Raw genomic sequence first — 16,379 nt, forward strand, 5'->3', positions numbered from 1 at the left:
AATGGATTTGTAACTCTTTGGTGACTAACATGTATTAAAGGACATTTATATATCTTACTGGATTGCTTAGATAGTCATTTTTCTTTGTTCAGCTGCAGGCATTTGACTCCCTTGTAACCTCTATTTTTAGTTAACCTCTGGATTTCAGAGTAAATCTTAAGAGATGGGAGGTTTTCAAGGCTGTCACCAATAACCTATCACTGATGTATATAAAGTTTCTGGATTCAGAAAATTAAGTGAAAGATATATTTATGTATAGACATACCTGGAAACAGGAGAAAAGAATACCCAAAGACACAGGGAAGTCTAACCCTAGTCAAAATCAAATGGCCCTAGAATCCCTCGTCTAACACAGGGCTGAGTGACTGCCTTAAGACCATTAAAACAAATAAGACAGAGTGTTAGATGAAACAGTCACAAGACTGTAGACTTCCAAAGAAATGTGAAGCATCAACCTGAGTGCTGAAAGCAAGTAAGTTACCATCACTATCTGTTGTTTCTACTGTTTTTTAAGGAATGGAATTTTGTGCACATCCTTTACAAACTAGCAGAACTGTACCCAGTTCTGTTGTACCTGACTTGTATTACACCTCTAATTAAAACAAATATGCAGGGCACAGACAGTGAAAACCAGAATGAAAGATGTGGAATACAATTGCCAAAAACGTGTTTTTGTGGTTTTTCTAAACCCTGAAGATACCTAGTCAGCTCACTAGCTGTCATTCCAGAAAAACACAGCTTATCCTTATGTGTGAAGAGAGAATTTGGTGCTCCAGGTAGCCTGTTTCGTCTCAAATGGTGCTCACCATCCATGTTTATGCAAGTGAATTGAAGATGAGTTTTTCAGACCAAACATAAAACTTGTGTGATTGTGTCTCACTTGTTACTGCAGAAGTTAGAGCTGGCTGTTTTGCCATCCGTTGTTATATTTCTCTTCTTACCCTCATCACCCTTCATGCTATGGTGAGATGAAGTAAGGGCCTTTCAAAGAGAAAAGCAAAAGAAAGCCTTGTTGCAGACTGAAAGAAATAACCTGGTAATTCAGGCAGCTCAGACAGTCCAAAGATTTTTATTTCCAAGCCAAATGCTTTTGGCTATAGAGGTGATCTCAGACCCTGCTATCTTTTCTTTGGGTACTAAATAATAGTATTCTTTGTTTAAAAAGTATCTGTTGAAGCACTGAATGTCCATGTCTTCTGTCATTGAAGTATTCAACTTTTCTAGAACCACAGGGAAAAATCCTGCTTCAGATAACATTTATGTCATTATTTACCAAAAAAAAAATCCCTAGCCTGAGGCTACACCATGCACACTTGATATGATACAGACAGGAGACTGTACTGGAATTGTTTCAAATAAATTTCATTGAAGGAGAAAGGTGTGAAATAGTTTCTGTATGAAGAAGGTTGAGCAGCTCAGGACTGTTCTGGTTGGAGAAGCAGTACTATAGGCCTAATAAAACATTGAATGGCAAGAAGATGATTAATAGAAATAACAGTTTGTGGATTCTTCCCATATAAGAACAAGAGATTATCAACTAAAACAGCAATCTGCAGCCCAAAGTAGAGATCCTTAATTCAAGACACTTCATACAAGGTACACATAAGCACTGTGAATAATTTTTACAGGATGTTGCAGGTGCTACAATTATATATTTTGTACAAAGTAGCTAGAAATATTCATGGGGAGAAAAAAATCAAGGCCCATTAATTACAAACATATCATATGACTGACTCAGATTTGCACAGGCGCAGAAAATTTCAGTATAGGTTTGGCAGACACACACCATTGACTATTGTGAGACAGGCTGCAAGGCTGGAGAGGCATTTGCCTGATGTGGCCATGACTGTATTCTCATCTGAATGAAGAAGAGCTGTGTTTTGCAATGAGGCAGAGACTCCAGAGAGTCCAAAGCTAATATATAGCTCTATGTTTGAGCAGAAACACCAGCCTGCAGCTCCAAAACTCCTCCTGAAACTTGCTCATCTATTCCCAGCATTATCTGATGAAAAGAACAATAAGAAAAGAACACTTTGTTTAAAAAACTTCCAATCAGCTCCTCTGTCATCCAAACCAAAACTCCACACTTTTCTGAGGTTTCCCTTCCAGAACCACAAAAGACATTGGCACATTCTATAGACTCAGGAACCAGTAAAATCCAATATGTATTTAAAGAAGACTGAATGCCTGTCCTTACTGCAATGATTCTAAGGCCCAGTGCTCCACAGGGGAGAGATACAAGACAGCCAGGAAAGACATCGTGAAAACAGACAGTGAGCATATAAATCACCAGTGCAGCTCAGACATGGAAGCTGGAAAGATGAATCCTATTTGGAAGATAAACTGCACTGTACATGCTAAATCATATCAAGCAAATCTTTTGATATAGGCAAAATGCAGAATACTGTGGGGACAGGAAAGAAATCAACCTTCTGCCCCCAGTGAAAACATTAGCTTTTTTGAGCCAGAAACTGGAAAGGGTTATTTTTTCCTTGTGTTGAAATATCTCCAGACCATAGCTGGGAGGAGGACTGGGGCACTTGCCTACAATGATTCAATCTAATATGGAAAAAAATATATGTTCTTATGATATTTTCTAGCACCAAAGTATTTGTCTGCTTTAATAAGCCCAAAGAACCTAGGTGTCTGGTGATTTCTTGTCATAAATCAGGACCTTGTTAGAAGAAAAAAGTATTAAAAGAAGGCAAAGATTCTGGCAGGAGTCTTGAGAAAACAATTGAAAAGCATTTTTGGAGTTTCAGTCATTTTGGTCCAATATTGCAAAGGCCACAGCTCTGAGCAATAGTAGTTCCAAAGTCAACTTAGTCTGTCAACTAAGTACCTTAAAGCTCCTGAATTTACTGAATTTTAGACCACTGATTCGATTCCACTTTCTGCCTGTGACTGGATATTGCCTGCTTAGAACAGCGCACAAAGCTGTGGCTGCGGGAGGGAGCTGAAGAAAGTCATGCTACCTGACCAACAGGAAATTCAAAGTGCATCAATTCTGAGTCCAAAGAGCTGTTGAAAAGTAAGATAAGGTTCAGAATGGGATTACTGTGTCCTAAATGTGATATTTTTATTGAGAGGGCAATGCTTAAATTACATTTTTATGAGCCAGAATGGCATACCATCACTTTTTCATTTTACTGGGAAGCTTGCTGGGACTTCTCTGGTTCACAGCTGCAGAGCGGATTAATTTTATCCTCTCCTGAATAAGACCTTCAGTCCCAGTGTAACTTCTAACTTGGAAGCAGCATGCAAGGATACTACAAGAGCAAAATTATTATATCATGAGACAGAGCAAAAGAGAAACAGGAATAAAAAGTAATAAAACACTAAGACTTGATTCAGCAAAACATTTATGTGCAGGTTAGCCTTAAGCATCCCTGACTAGTGAAGCACTAAAGCATGTTCTTGGGCTTAATCGAAGTTAATGGGATTTACACAAGTCTTGAAGGTAATCATATGTTTCACTGCTTCATTAAATCAGAATACAAGTATGAAATGGCAATGGTTATCCTCAGAGAATTCAACTGAAATACAGGGTGATACAAAACTATAAATCACACTAAAGTATTTGTTATTAAAATTCAAACACAAAAATATGTTAAAGAAAGTGCAGGTTGCATAAGAGCTAAGCCTCAGAATAGCACTTTGTTTAACAAGGTATCTGAGACACAGGACCTGTTTCAGTGTAAAATCAGAAGTAACTACAGTAAAGCCAAGGCTGACACAGCTGAGATCAATATTAAACCCCAGAGAAGGGGAATTTTCTAAAAGTTTAGGGGGAGGGGAAGAAAAATGGAGAACAGGTCCCCAGAGAATGTGATAAATGGTGATGGGTTAGGCAATATAGTTCTGCTTCCAAAAGCCAGGCTTAATCCTCACTCAGGAGTAGACATTGTGCCACATATTTAATCTATCCCTTAGAGAGAGTCAAAAGGATCAAAAGCATCACACAGATACTTAAAGGGAAAGGTCATATTCCCATTGAGGACTAATGACTATATCCGTTCCTGCGAGCACGGGGATTTCTGGTGAGGGAACTAAAACTGCAGTGTTTCCACCGTTAACTCTGGCTGTAGGGTGTCTGCTGCCACAACAGCTTCTTGAACCCTTCCCCTTTACTCTAAACCCTCATGCTGTGAACTTGCAGCTCCCTGTGTTTCTCCTACAGCTTTTCCATATCTTTCAGCAAAGGGATTTCTTCAACAAAACTAAGCTCTGTGATCAGATCACCCAAAGCCACTGCAATGTCTCAAAACTACCAAAGCCTTTGTGGTTACAGAAGAATTGTAGAGAGCTGCTATAATTTAAGAGCAGGGATTTTTTTTTCCACTGTAGTGGTTCAATGTGTGTTGTGTGCACACATGTGCTTCAGCACAGATGGAGATTCAAATGAATATCAGACCCTTTGGTGTGAGTTCAAATTTCCTGAAGGTGTTGGAATGTCTGTAAAACATCAGATGCCCTTTTGGTTGTTTTTTTTATAAATACATTTCAATTCTCTGCTGATTTGGCATTTCACTTTATTTAGGAAAATCAGGGAAAAAATGACAACATATTGAAAAAAGTTATTATGGAAAAAAAGAATATGGAAAGAGAAGGAGGTTTGGATGTCCCTGACAGCAACCTGCCTTTCTTATACAAAGCCACCTATGATTCTTCTACAACCACAAACAAGCCAGGTTTTCTTTGTGCTTTGTCCAGAAAGGAAGTTCAAAATATGTACATCTACTCCAAAGCTATTTATCTTTTTTATAAGATTACTGGGGAGAGTAGAGAACCACTGTCATATTTCTTAAAATTAATTTTCCCCAAAGCTTCAGGATTCTTTTAAGTAGGGTTTAATATACTCTTTCTCTTTTTGTCTCCTAACATATTTACCTCCTAAACAATAGTTACTTTACGACTGTTTTACATTTTTACTGCTTATATTCATTTCTCTGTTTCTTCAGGAAAGAAAAAAAAAAATCCAGAAAAACCCCAACCCCCAAAACTTTAGACCCCTACATTGCATTTGAGCTTGCTACTATCAACCCAGACCCATATGGCTGGAGAGGCTGTGTTTCCACAAAGGCTGAAGAATATATTGCATGAAGGAGTTTCTAAATGGTCAGTAAGACCAAGAAAACAAGAATCACTGAACCTTTCAATTCTCAAAAATGGTTTCAATTGCATATTGAAAGTAACATAAGGCAAAACAGCAACAAAAATCTGATTCAGGCCCCTAAACAAATGTCATCACTGCTTAGACTTCAGTGAGGGTGTTAATTATTATCACAAAGTGAGGAAACCACAGAATTGTTGGATGAAACACACGTTTCATGTGGAGAAAGTAGTACAAACAAACCAAAAACATACATCATTCTTCATGAAGTACAGAGAAGATGCATCTATTTATTCAACAAGCCTTAGGGATCCTCCTCCTGTACAAACTATCTAAGCTAGTACAGTGCAACTTGCATCCCATGACTGTTACAGTCTTCCATATGCTTGTAATTTATTAACTATCTCAGCTATGAGACTACAACTGGAATAATTCTGAGTGTCATTAAGAAGGAACTTACTGTATTAAATCTACATATACTGTACTATGATACCAAGACCAGAGAACCAACCTTCTCCCATATATTCAAATTTGCAGTTCTTTAAGACAAGATTTAAATTAAGAAATGCAATTATTCTACCTGGGTCTAGGACATGGAATATATAAAAGGTGTGCATTCATCATGCTATATATGGATAAGCCACCCACATGGTGAAAAAATGTACTTCTCACTACAATAGCATAGGGAGCAGTGATGCATGTAGTTCAAAAATTATCCCACAGAATGACAAACAGCAGGTATTTCACACTAAGGTGGCAGAAAGGCCAGAGAAAGTAGTTTTTGGATAGTCTGTCTAGAAAAGGATCCTTCCCCCACTTTATTATCAAGATTATTTGTTACCTAGAGCTGAATAAAAAATAACATATCACAGTATGTATATAATACCGGAACGTCATCTAGCCATGCCACAAGTATTTATTTGTGAACCCATCTATGAATAAAATTAGTTAGAGTGTTGAGGAAAAAAATAAAGACTAGGCAGTTCACTGACTTGTACTCAGAATTAAGAAGGACAGATCCTTTCCTGGTATGCACTCATGACCATGAGCAATTTCAGTGTATCTCTTTGCTATAGATTGATGTCATATATGATAGACAAGCTAAGCGGACATGCTTATGTTAAGTCTCTATTGCCACATTTACCTGAATCTTAGCCACACTGACAAACCTTATCTTTTGGCTGATAACCATCAACTTTGTACAGGATTGCACAATGGCTGAATATTGGTTTCAGCAGGCGAGATCTAGGTTGAGAGAAGGTGGGAGAAAATCTCCAATTGCTGTACAAACATGATAGAACAAATTTCACCAACTGAAACTTCAATTCAACCTTACTGAACCCCTAGAAATTCCTAACAACAGAATCCTAGAACTGGTGTACTAAATATAATTAAATTGCTTTAGGTCAAGTAACTTTTAACTTAGGTCATTCACTATCAGCAATTTGAGCTAGCTTGACTTAAACTAGGTTTAACATGGTCTACTTTTTCAAATGACCCATAACAATTCTATTCCTGTATTTTCTAACTGATGTACAAATTAATATTTTTAAATGTCTCCTACTTCGAAATCTGCAAGCAATGCCAGTCCTACACAAACCACACCTTTACTTGAATTTACTGCCATCATTTTAGAAAGCTTATTTAAAAGAATATAACCCAAATATGTGCTTTTTTATGAAACAACTTTTCAAGTTCATTTTGCCAGAGAAAATACTAATTTTCCAGAAAGGCATATTTCATTTGCTACCAAAGAGGACTGACTGTAACATAAAGCGGGTGGCTCCCTCAGAAGAAAGAGAAACAATTTGACATGGTAGGTCTGGTATCCTTTTGCAATATCAAATGAAGCCCTACATTTTCAAAATGATGCATGGGAACTCAACCACGTGGTGCCCATTAAAGTCTGTGCCAGCTCTTATGGTTTATGAGGTCACCAGAAGTCCTTGATGGAATTACACCCTGGTCCTGCACAGTGGATTCTCTTGTATCACAGATTCTGAATCAAAGTCCATAAGGTTAACAAAAATTTCTGCAGTCAGTTTGCTCAGGTTTGGATCACGTATTTCCACTGGAAAGAGAGAAACAAGAGAGAAACAAATTACTGAACAATTGTTAGTGTAACAGCATGGCATGGATCTTATGTTGACACATATTCCTGTATGGTAATGGAGAAATAATGTCTTCCTGTGGTCGTGCTCAAGGCATCTGAATGAAAAGAGAAACACTGGGGAATATTTCTCTGAAAAACAAAAGGACATCCTGTGAGAGTGCGATTACAAATTCTTTGAGCACTCCTAACAGTTGTCAGACAACATATGAAACACAGTATACTGGAAGAATAAATATTCTGTGCTCTTTGTGCATTATGTGCATTTTAGGAATTTGCTGTTCTGGTGCACATATGTCAGTTTTGTATTTATTGGACCGAACCTTTTTAAATCTACCCTAATAGTAACATTCAATGTCCAAAAGTGAAACCTGGCACTCAATTTGCACAAAGACTTTGCACATTGTTGTGTTTTAAAACACTCAGTAGTTAATAAAAGATGGTGGTCTATTGGTATATTGGTTTTCATATTCTCTCCACTGGAATATGATCTTGCTTTAGCAATAAACTGATATGTTGATTGAATACTTTCCAATTCTCTAGGTTTCTAGGAGTGTTCCTGAGGTTGTATCATGTAGCAGCACAGAGACTGTGTTATAAGAATCCTTATTGGAAAATGAAAAGCCCTGGTCTCCTGAATATGTCTATGTAAGGTAGAATAATTTTATTCAAAAAGTAGGTGCTTGTCAAGCCACAGGATGATATTCATTTCTATAACATGGACCAGGAATTTGTACGCTTGTCAAACATAGTCTGGACTCCATCGGGTGTCCTAAGGTAGTCAACAATTTAGGGAGCAATTTGCATGCATTAGTACATGCATACCTTGCAAATGAAGGTCTGGAAAGAAGACATGCTTCTTGAAGGAGATTTGCACAGAGCAAAGAAATAATGTCTCTGAGACAAGCAGTAAATTAGAAAGCATAACAGCAATGCCATAAAGATTATCACCAGGTGTTTCCAAGGGTGCATGGTGTCTGTGGTTTACTTAAGCTTCTGTTACCCAGGGCTGTGAATGGGGTACCCTGGCTAGCCAAAAACCGAAACAGTGCAGCACTTATTTGACAGCAACCAAGATCAGATCAGACAGGGAGAGAAAAAAAAATTGACACTTCATATGGCACCTCTCTGAACTAGGGAATACAGATGATACAAATATAGCTCTACTGCTGCTGGATTCAGGTGACTTCACACTTACTGCCCTGTCTGTCTGAGAGCTGCAGAGGTCACCACTGGATAAGTGTGAATTAACCATAAAGGGAATGCAGCACTATATCAAATGAATTTCTGCAGCAGCTGGGGAGGCTGTGGAAAAATTTCAGAGGTTTTGAAGGGACGATCTGAGTGGTACAACGACTTTTGATTTTCCAAGAATGGCTGATCCCAGTGGTACTGTGGCTTTTCATTTTCCAAGGAAGATTCTTTTAACACACTCTAGAGTGTATTTTCTTCTGTCATTTGTTTTAGTTTCTGTTGTTACTATTCTTTGAATAGAAAGAAAAGTCAGGCAAGTTCAGAGTGGGGCAACTTTTTCATTAGAGAGGATTGAATCAGCCAGTAAAGGACAAAGTTTACAGCAGGAATTCTGTGAAAGAAGCATTGTGTACTTATGTTCACATGCAAACCTTGTGATATAGCCTGTAATATTTTACCTTTTGCAGCCAGGCTGCCTTTCTTGCCTTTGCTTAAATGTCAGTATACATACAGCTGACCTGGGCTATTCCCCCTTTCCATCATTTCTTCATCCCTCTGTTCATCAAGCACCAGCCAAATTTTACTGATTTCACTAAGCAGAAGGAAAAATATGCATTCTTCATGCTGTACAGCTGAGCAGGGCTAAATGGCTAATAAAAAGTCACAGGAAACAACTTTAAAAGGGGGAAAGGAAAGGGCTGGTGCTGTGGGTGGAACTGGAAAAGGAAGGAGGCTGGAGTGATGGGCTGTGGAGTGGGACATGTCAGTCCTTGAGCTGGTGCCATTGCCAGTCCCTCTACACAGTTTGAGCTGCACCACCTCAAAAGTGCGTTGTTATTTCTGCAAAATTTTTACTTCCATCTTAGGGGATTTTGGGTGAGCTGAGATCAAAGGCATTTGAATTAGTTTTATATACAGCTTAACTAAGGTAGATATTTGACATGGATAAATACTTTGCCAGCAGCAAAGAAATATTAATTAACAATTTGCAATCTCTCACCTTACACCTATATTTCAATGTCCTATTTCTGAAGAAGTATTCACAACCCTGATATGAACGCTGCAGAATTGCATAGTCTGGGCTTGTAATTAGCTTTTGGTAACATATTAAAATATGTATTATATAATTGCTTGGGTTGGAAGGGACCTTAGAAATCATCTAGTCCCAAGACTCCTGCCATGGGCAGGGATACATTCCATTAAGCCAGGTATCTCAGAGCTCTATCCAAACTGACCTTGAATACCTTCAGAGATGGGACATCTTCAACTTCTCCAACCCATTCCAGTGCCTCACCACCCTCACTTCTTTCCTAGTATCTAATCTGAACCTACTCCCTTTCGGTTTAAAGGTTTCCTTATCCAGTCACTACACGCTCTTGGAAAAGTCCCTCTCCATCTTATAGGCCCTCTGCACATACTGGAAGGCTGCAGTTAGACGACCCCAAAGCCTCCTCTTCTCCAGGCTGAGCGATCCCAATTCTCTTGGCCTTTCCTCACAGAAGTGCCTCTAATCAACTTGGTGGCCTTGCTTTGGAGTTGCTCCAACAAGTCAATGTCCATCTTGTGCTAGGGACCCCAGAGCTGGTTTCAGTACTTCAAAGGAGACCCCACCTTGAGTATAGGTGTTGACAGATTGAGAATTCCTAATAAATCATTCTATGCTGCTGGAGCTGGGAGAGATTGTTCATTGCTAATTAATAATTCCCTGCTGCTGGAGCTGTCACTTAAACGAAAGCCGCGAGCTCCTTCGCCCTTGCCCTCCGCAGGGCCGCGTCAGCGACACCCGCGCGCTGACACGGCGCTGCCCTGCGCCGAGCTCCTTTTCCTCCGCATCACCTACACCAGCCTGGGGCGGCACAGCCTCCTGCGGCCCCGCGGCACGCCCACAGCTGGGGAGCGGCACTGCGGCGCTCCCGAGGCAGCGGGGCCGCTCCCGGGCCCGCTCCCGAGGCAGCGGGGCCGCTCCCGGGCCAACCGGGCTGTTCCCGGGCCCGCTCCCCGCCGTGGAGCCCCGCCCGGGCCAGCGAGGCGGGCGCGGCGCCGCACGGCGCAGCCGCCAGGGGGCGCCCGAGCGCGGGCCGGCCGCGCGCCGCGCCGGGATGGCTGGAGCGCGGGAATGCGGGAAGCGTCCGGGAATGGCAGCGTGGAGAGCACACTGGTGCCCGTCGACATGGGAGCGGTCGCAGGGTGAAGTCCTGTGCTCGGCCAGCACATTTTTGGCTAGGTAGAAACTCAGGGAAAGCCTGCGACGCTGTTTAAAACGGCCCCTTCCTTGCAAAGCCCTCAGGTCGCAAACGCAGGAATTCTAAAAGAAAATGCCTTTGTAATTCACAAGTAAAGGAAAAGTAGCTGACAAAAGGCTTTTTTCCTTGCTGCCATCCTAAATCCATGTTTCTTCCCAAAATGTTATAGCCTTTGCTAATTTGGTGTGTTTAACCGAATTATTTTTTTCTCCTTCAAATGGTTGCGACATAATGATGCGTGAAAGCAGATTCATGTAAACTTTGAGATTTGGAATATAAAATGGGAAAACCTGAATTAATTGTTCAGATAAAAAAAGAAGGAGAAGGAGAAGGAGAAGGAGAAGGAGAAGGAGAAGGAGAAGGAGAAGGAGAAGGAGAAGGAGAAGGAGAAGGAGAAGGAGAAGGAGAAGGAGAAGGAGAAGGAGAAGGAGAAGGAGAAGGAGAAGGAAGAGGAGGAGAAGAAGGAAACACCGTAATTCAGAAAGGCATTAATTAATTGGATGAAAAGTAACTCGTGCTTTCCTGTTAAGTTATAATATGAATAGTAGCATTTTGAACTTTTGGCCTAAAATAGTTATATCGAGCTTTGATCCGTGGGACGTTAACAGACAGGAAGCAGAGAAGTGAATTGGGGTGAATTTAATCATATCCAGAGATAGAATTAGTTCTTATAGTGCCTAGCGGCAGTTAGGGTCTCTAGGAAAAGGCATTATAAAAATAAAACCAGAAAGGGAAAAAGGGCCATTTCTGTATATTTGAGAGAATAATATGACATCCTTCCCTAATATGAGTCATGAAATGAAGGCCAAGTTTGTCTTCTGTATCGTCAACCAAAGAGGGCCACTGTTTGTAAATAGGATTAAACACTGTAGACCAGCAGTTACAGTCACCGCTTTTTTCTTGGGTTTTTATTCTCCTTTTATATTAGCAATCTTTTCTCAATACATGTGTGAATACATATTCATATAGATTAATGGCCCTTCTCCTGAGTCATGAGAGCTACAGATGCTCTCCTTTCTTTTCAGCCTTGGTTATTAGCTAAATATCAAATCCTGTTTGGTTAACACAGACTGGATCTGTGTAAGTTGGCTCAGCATAGGATGTAGCCCTATTATGCTTCCTGATTTAGTTCTTAGTGTCCACATCAGATCATCCGTGTCATTAATATGTATCAGTTTCCCAATAGATCATGTTTTCATGTTACAAAAACCTAAACTCAGTCTATCTATAAACACAAGTTGTTTAGTGGTATTAAGACTCCTCTAGGAAGGATTCTAGAAATATTTTATAGATGGGGCTTGAGAAGGGTGTGCTGACCACAGTACAGATAGGTTCAAGTCCTGATTCAGACCTGTGCTCAGACACAGGGTGTTTGTTCTCATGTGTACCTTCCTGTTTAATTGCTACATTAATACCTGTTCCCACAAAAGGCATTGAAGTGCCTGTAAAAATGTGCAGGACATATTCCATAGCTAACAGCCTATAAACTGGGAGGTAGAATAAAATGATTCAAGAAATACTGGAGAGATCCTCTTTACATCAAAAGAAACAGCACTTCATTTTTCAAAGGCCAAAGCATCAGCACAGGTGACAATGTCTTTCAAAGTGTAGAGTAGATACTAACTCACTTCACTAGAACTATGCAAAACCTCAGAAAGATGTTCTTCACATGATTATGTATTATATAGCAAAGGGAAAGGAAGGAAGGAAGAAAGAAATCTCCCCAGCCTTTCTGTAAATGCATACAATAGAACTCATTGAAAAGCCTCTCGGTATATTGCAGTACTGAACAGTAAATCAATGTAATCTGAATTTCTGCAGTAGCAGGAAACTTTCCAAATGATCGCTATAAATGGAGCACATGTTTTACGTATAGGTTACTATTTTTGGCAGTCCATCAAACCCCTTTGATGTGTAGACAGTGGGGTTTCATCCAGCTAGCAGGACAAGAATAAAAGGTCCATATTCCTCCTTGTGCCAAGATCCACTCAGAGCAGGAGATGGGGAGCTGGTTATGGTCACACAGTTCTACAGCTGCTCCTGTGTCAGCCTGAGCAGAACTTAGATAAGCTTATCCCTGAGATGTACCCATTAAGAATCAAGAGCACTCTATTCTGCTTCTGTGAGTCTCTCAGTCACTCCTTGTGCCAGCACAGGGAGAAGAATTGGCACAGGAGCTGTTTATACCACCTTGCACTGGCTGCATGGTTCCTTACATAGGGAACATCCCCCGGGGTCCAGTTAAGGCTCTGGAACACCTGCACAATACAAAGTGACGGAAACCAGCACAGAGAGTCTGGCCCGTGAGTCCTCAAAATGGAAAAAGGCAGATGGAAAAAAACACACCAAGGCAAGGGAAACCAGGCATTGCATGAGGATTAGAAAGAAAAGACCAGAATGAAAATTTGTAAAATGAAGTAAATCACTTCCTGACTGCAACAGAGCTGAACTTCAAAAAAGATCCACTAAGCCCACAGCACTGCTGCTCAGGACAGACAGTGTCTGAGTGTCCTTCCTATCCTTGGGTTTCTCATCAAAGATGATGTCAAGATTTATGTATCCCTTTCTGAATAGTTCTGTGAGTTTAAACTAGCCTCAGTCCATTACAGCTTCCACATAAAGCAGCAAGAAGTAAAATGTTTTTTTGCATGTGGATAATACACTATGGGACACGAGTGTCCAATAGCCATGATTTTGTGGCTGTCTAATAGCCATGACTCTGTGGCTTTCCAAGTTGATTCCAATTACAGAGAGAAGACAGTGTTTACAAAGAGAATTAAAAATGCCTATTTTCCCCACTACATTCTTTTTATTTTTAAACTTTTTTTTTAACTCATTACACTCATGGCATATATATATATTTTTTTTTTTTTTTCATTAGCCCGTCATCAAAGCACACAAATACTAAAACCTTTCTGCTGTTCTGAGTGACATATTTCAGGAGTAACTACTCAGAAATAACTGCTGTAGATGTGTCTGGCTGCTGAACATGAAAGTATGGGTGCTGCTGACTGCCTGGCAGCTGGCCCAGCATTTAACCCTGCTGTTTTAAAATGTCGTAAAATAAGCACAATTTAATCTTTTGAAACCTTTTGGTCAGTGACTGTGATTTCCGCAAAAAATGACTTCAAAGGAAAGACAGGCACCTTTGTTGATGCCTTTTTAAGCAGTCATGAGTTCCAAATTATTTTAAAAAAGGGAAGCAAAAACCTCAAAGTGTGTAACACCTCCTCAGAATTAGATGCTGAAGCGATATGTAAACTGGGTTGTAAAAATCGATCCTTCACTAGTGATGTGGCTCAGAATGATATAATTAAAAGATAATGTCAATGGAAAAAGTATATCATCCTAGACTAATGGGCTCCTCCTGACACATAAATACCACAGCAAAAGCTCTATTTTAATGAAAAAATACCATTTAGAAGCCAAGATATTTGATTTTCAAAGCAGGATGTGTTGAAAATGTTCTATTTCTGTGGCTTTATTTCTGTTTTGCCAAATATCTGACACAGAATTAACACTTCAACCTTGCAGTCTTCATGTAATACACAAGATTGCTCCATGCCTCAAAAGCAGCTTTACCTGTTAAAAAGCAGCTGACTTCTGCAAATAGGGCTCCTTTTTGTTAGTGAGTTGCAATCTTAATGTAGACTGAAGATTTTATTTCAAAACTTAGTTGTGAAAAAAATTATCCATATGTAATCATTTGACATTTATTCCATTCACCTTTATTTAAGGAATGTGTGCATTGCTGGGCATGAGACTCTTTAGGTGGTTGTTTTTCACTTTAGTAAAAGTGCAGTTAAAATTACCTTTTAAACACATACAAGAGGGAAAAAAAAATTATATGAAGATACCTTGAAGAGCATTTGTTCTATCACTGTATGCCAGGATGCTTCTAAAATGCCTACCAGATGTGGTCCTCAAAAGTCTTAGGCGTTTTCTGCTTAGTTCCTGGCTTTAGACCAGTCCAAGGAAAGAACTGGCTGATGAGCTGCTCCGACCAAGCTGATCTGGACAAGATCTGGATGACTGTTGTCACCTACAAAACTTTAAAATCAAAAAGGGAAGTGCCTTGCAAGACTAGGCGCCTCCAGGATTAGGCAGCAGCCAAGTATGGGTTTCTGGAGAGTGCTTTTGGATGCTGTTCCACCTACATCCTGCCTTAGGTGCCTAAGTCCTTTACTAGAGCTAGCCAGAAAGGCTAGATTCCCATTGAAGTCTGGAGAAGGATTTACATTAACTTAAGTGGATTGGTTCAGGCCTTAAAATGAGAACCATGTGTACATCCTTATGAGGAATCTGGTCCTTTCTGTTTATTCATTGTGACTTCTTGCAGTATTGAACCATTCCTATGCAAGAATCCACAAATAATAGGTCAGAAGATGTTCTGGAGGATGAGAGCTGTGACTTTCATGCCCGTAGTCAGTGGTTCTGGCTGTACAGAAGCCACCCTGGCTAATGGGCCACTCCAGCCACATACACCATTCAGGTCATATATAAGCTCTAATTGTATTACTCGTTTGGCTCGTCAATACTTTTCCATGGAGCTGAAGGAAAGGAGAGCATATGGAATAGAGAAGGAGGAAAATTAATGAATGAAAGAATATAACTTTCAGGGTTCTGGCAATGTTTTCACTTCCATATTTTGCTCCACTCCCCTGAGGTCACAAAAAGCAAATGGCATGTTCATTTCCTTCCATCTGTGCTATTCTGAACAGCAAATAGGAACTTATATCAAACTTTCTTAATAAGCAGGGTGGGAGGAGAGCTGGGTAATAATTAGCTACTGGCTAGAAATGCCTTGTAGATATTTTGACTTCCAGAATGATATTCATTGTAGACACATTTTTCTTCTTTCTTTTCCTATTTCGCAATGCTGTGACATTTTAAATTAAAAATATTAAAAAGCCCGAATTCTTCCCAAATCCTACCCATCGCACATGAAGCAGCAGGAGCAGACCCATGCAGAGCCAGGCCAGCGCTGTCCCGTTTTCCTTTAAAATGCACGCGATTCCTTGTAAACAGAGGGACGAGGTGGCTGGCCAGGAAGCGCCGGTGGTGTTGGATGTGGGGCGATGGCCCCCCTTTCCCCGGAGAGAGGCTCAGCTCCAGCTGCAGCTGCTCCCCCCGCCGCTGGCTCCGCAGGAGGGGGCAGCTGGCAGGGCCTCCCCGCCGCCCCAGCAGATCGCTCCCCCCGCCCTGGGCCGCAGAAACCAGAATTTAGTGACCTGGCGATGCAGCAAATAAATAAATGAATGGAGCTGGAGAGCTTTCTGGAGAGGCCTGCGGGCCGTGCTTCCCAGAGAGGAGAGGAAAAGCGCTTCTGTAGGCGTCTGGCTGGCTGGGTTCCTGTCAGAATAATGATTTCAATGTTACTGTGATTTCACCAAGTGGCACGCTGGGGCACCTAGGGTATTGGTAGGCAATTTTTTACAGTTGTGAATGCAAATAAGGCATTTATTTAAATTAACCCTCTATTATACAGAGAAAACATAAGTTGGGAGGAAGCAGTGCTGCTTGAGTAATTGAGAACGGTGCACTTATAAAGCAGGGAGGACAGGTCTTGAACATCACCTGGGAAGCACTGGCCAATATTTACCTTTAAAAATGGTGTTGAAGGACAATAGTCCTGCTACCAACCTGGTTAGCAAGGCATCTCTACACCTCAGCTTCCAGTCTGTAAAATGGGCATAAGGATCATGCCCTTACATAAGCC

The sequence above is a fragment of the Lonchura striata genome, chromosome 2 (assembly GCF_050655825.1).
Source record: "Lonchura striata isolate lonStrDom1 chromosome 2, ASM5065582v1, whole genome shotgun sequence".
NCBI lineage: Eukaryota > Metazoa > Chordata > Aves > Passeriformes > Estrildidae > Lonchura > Lonchura striata.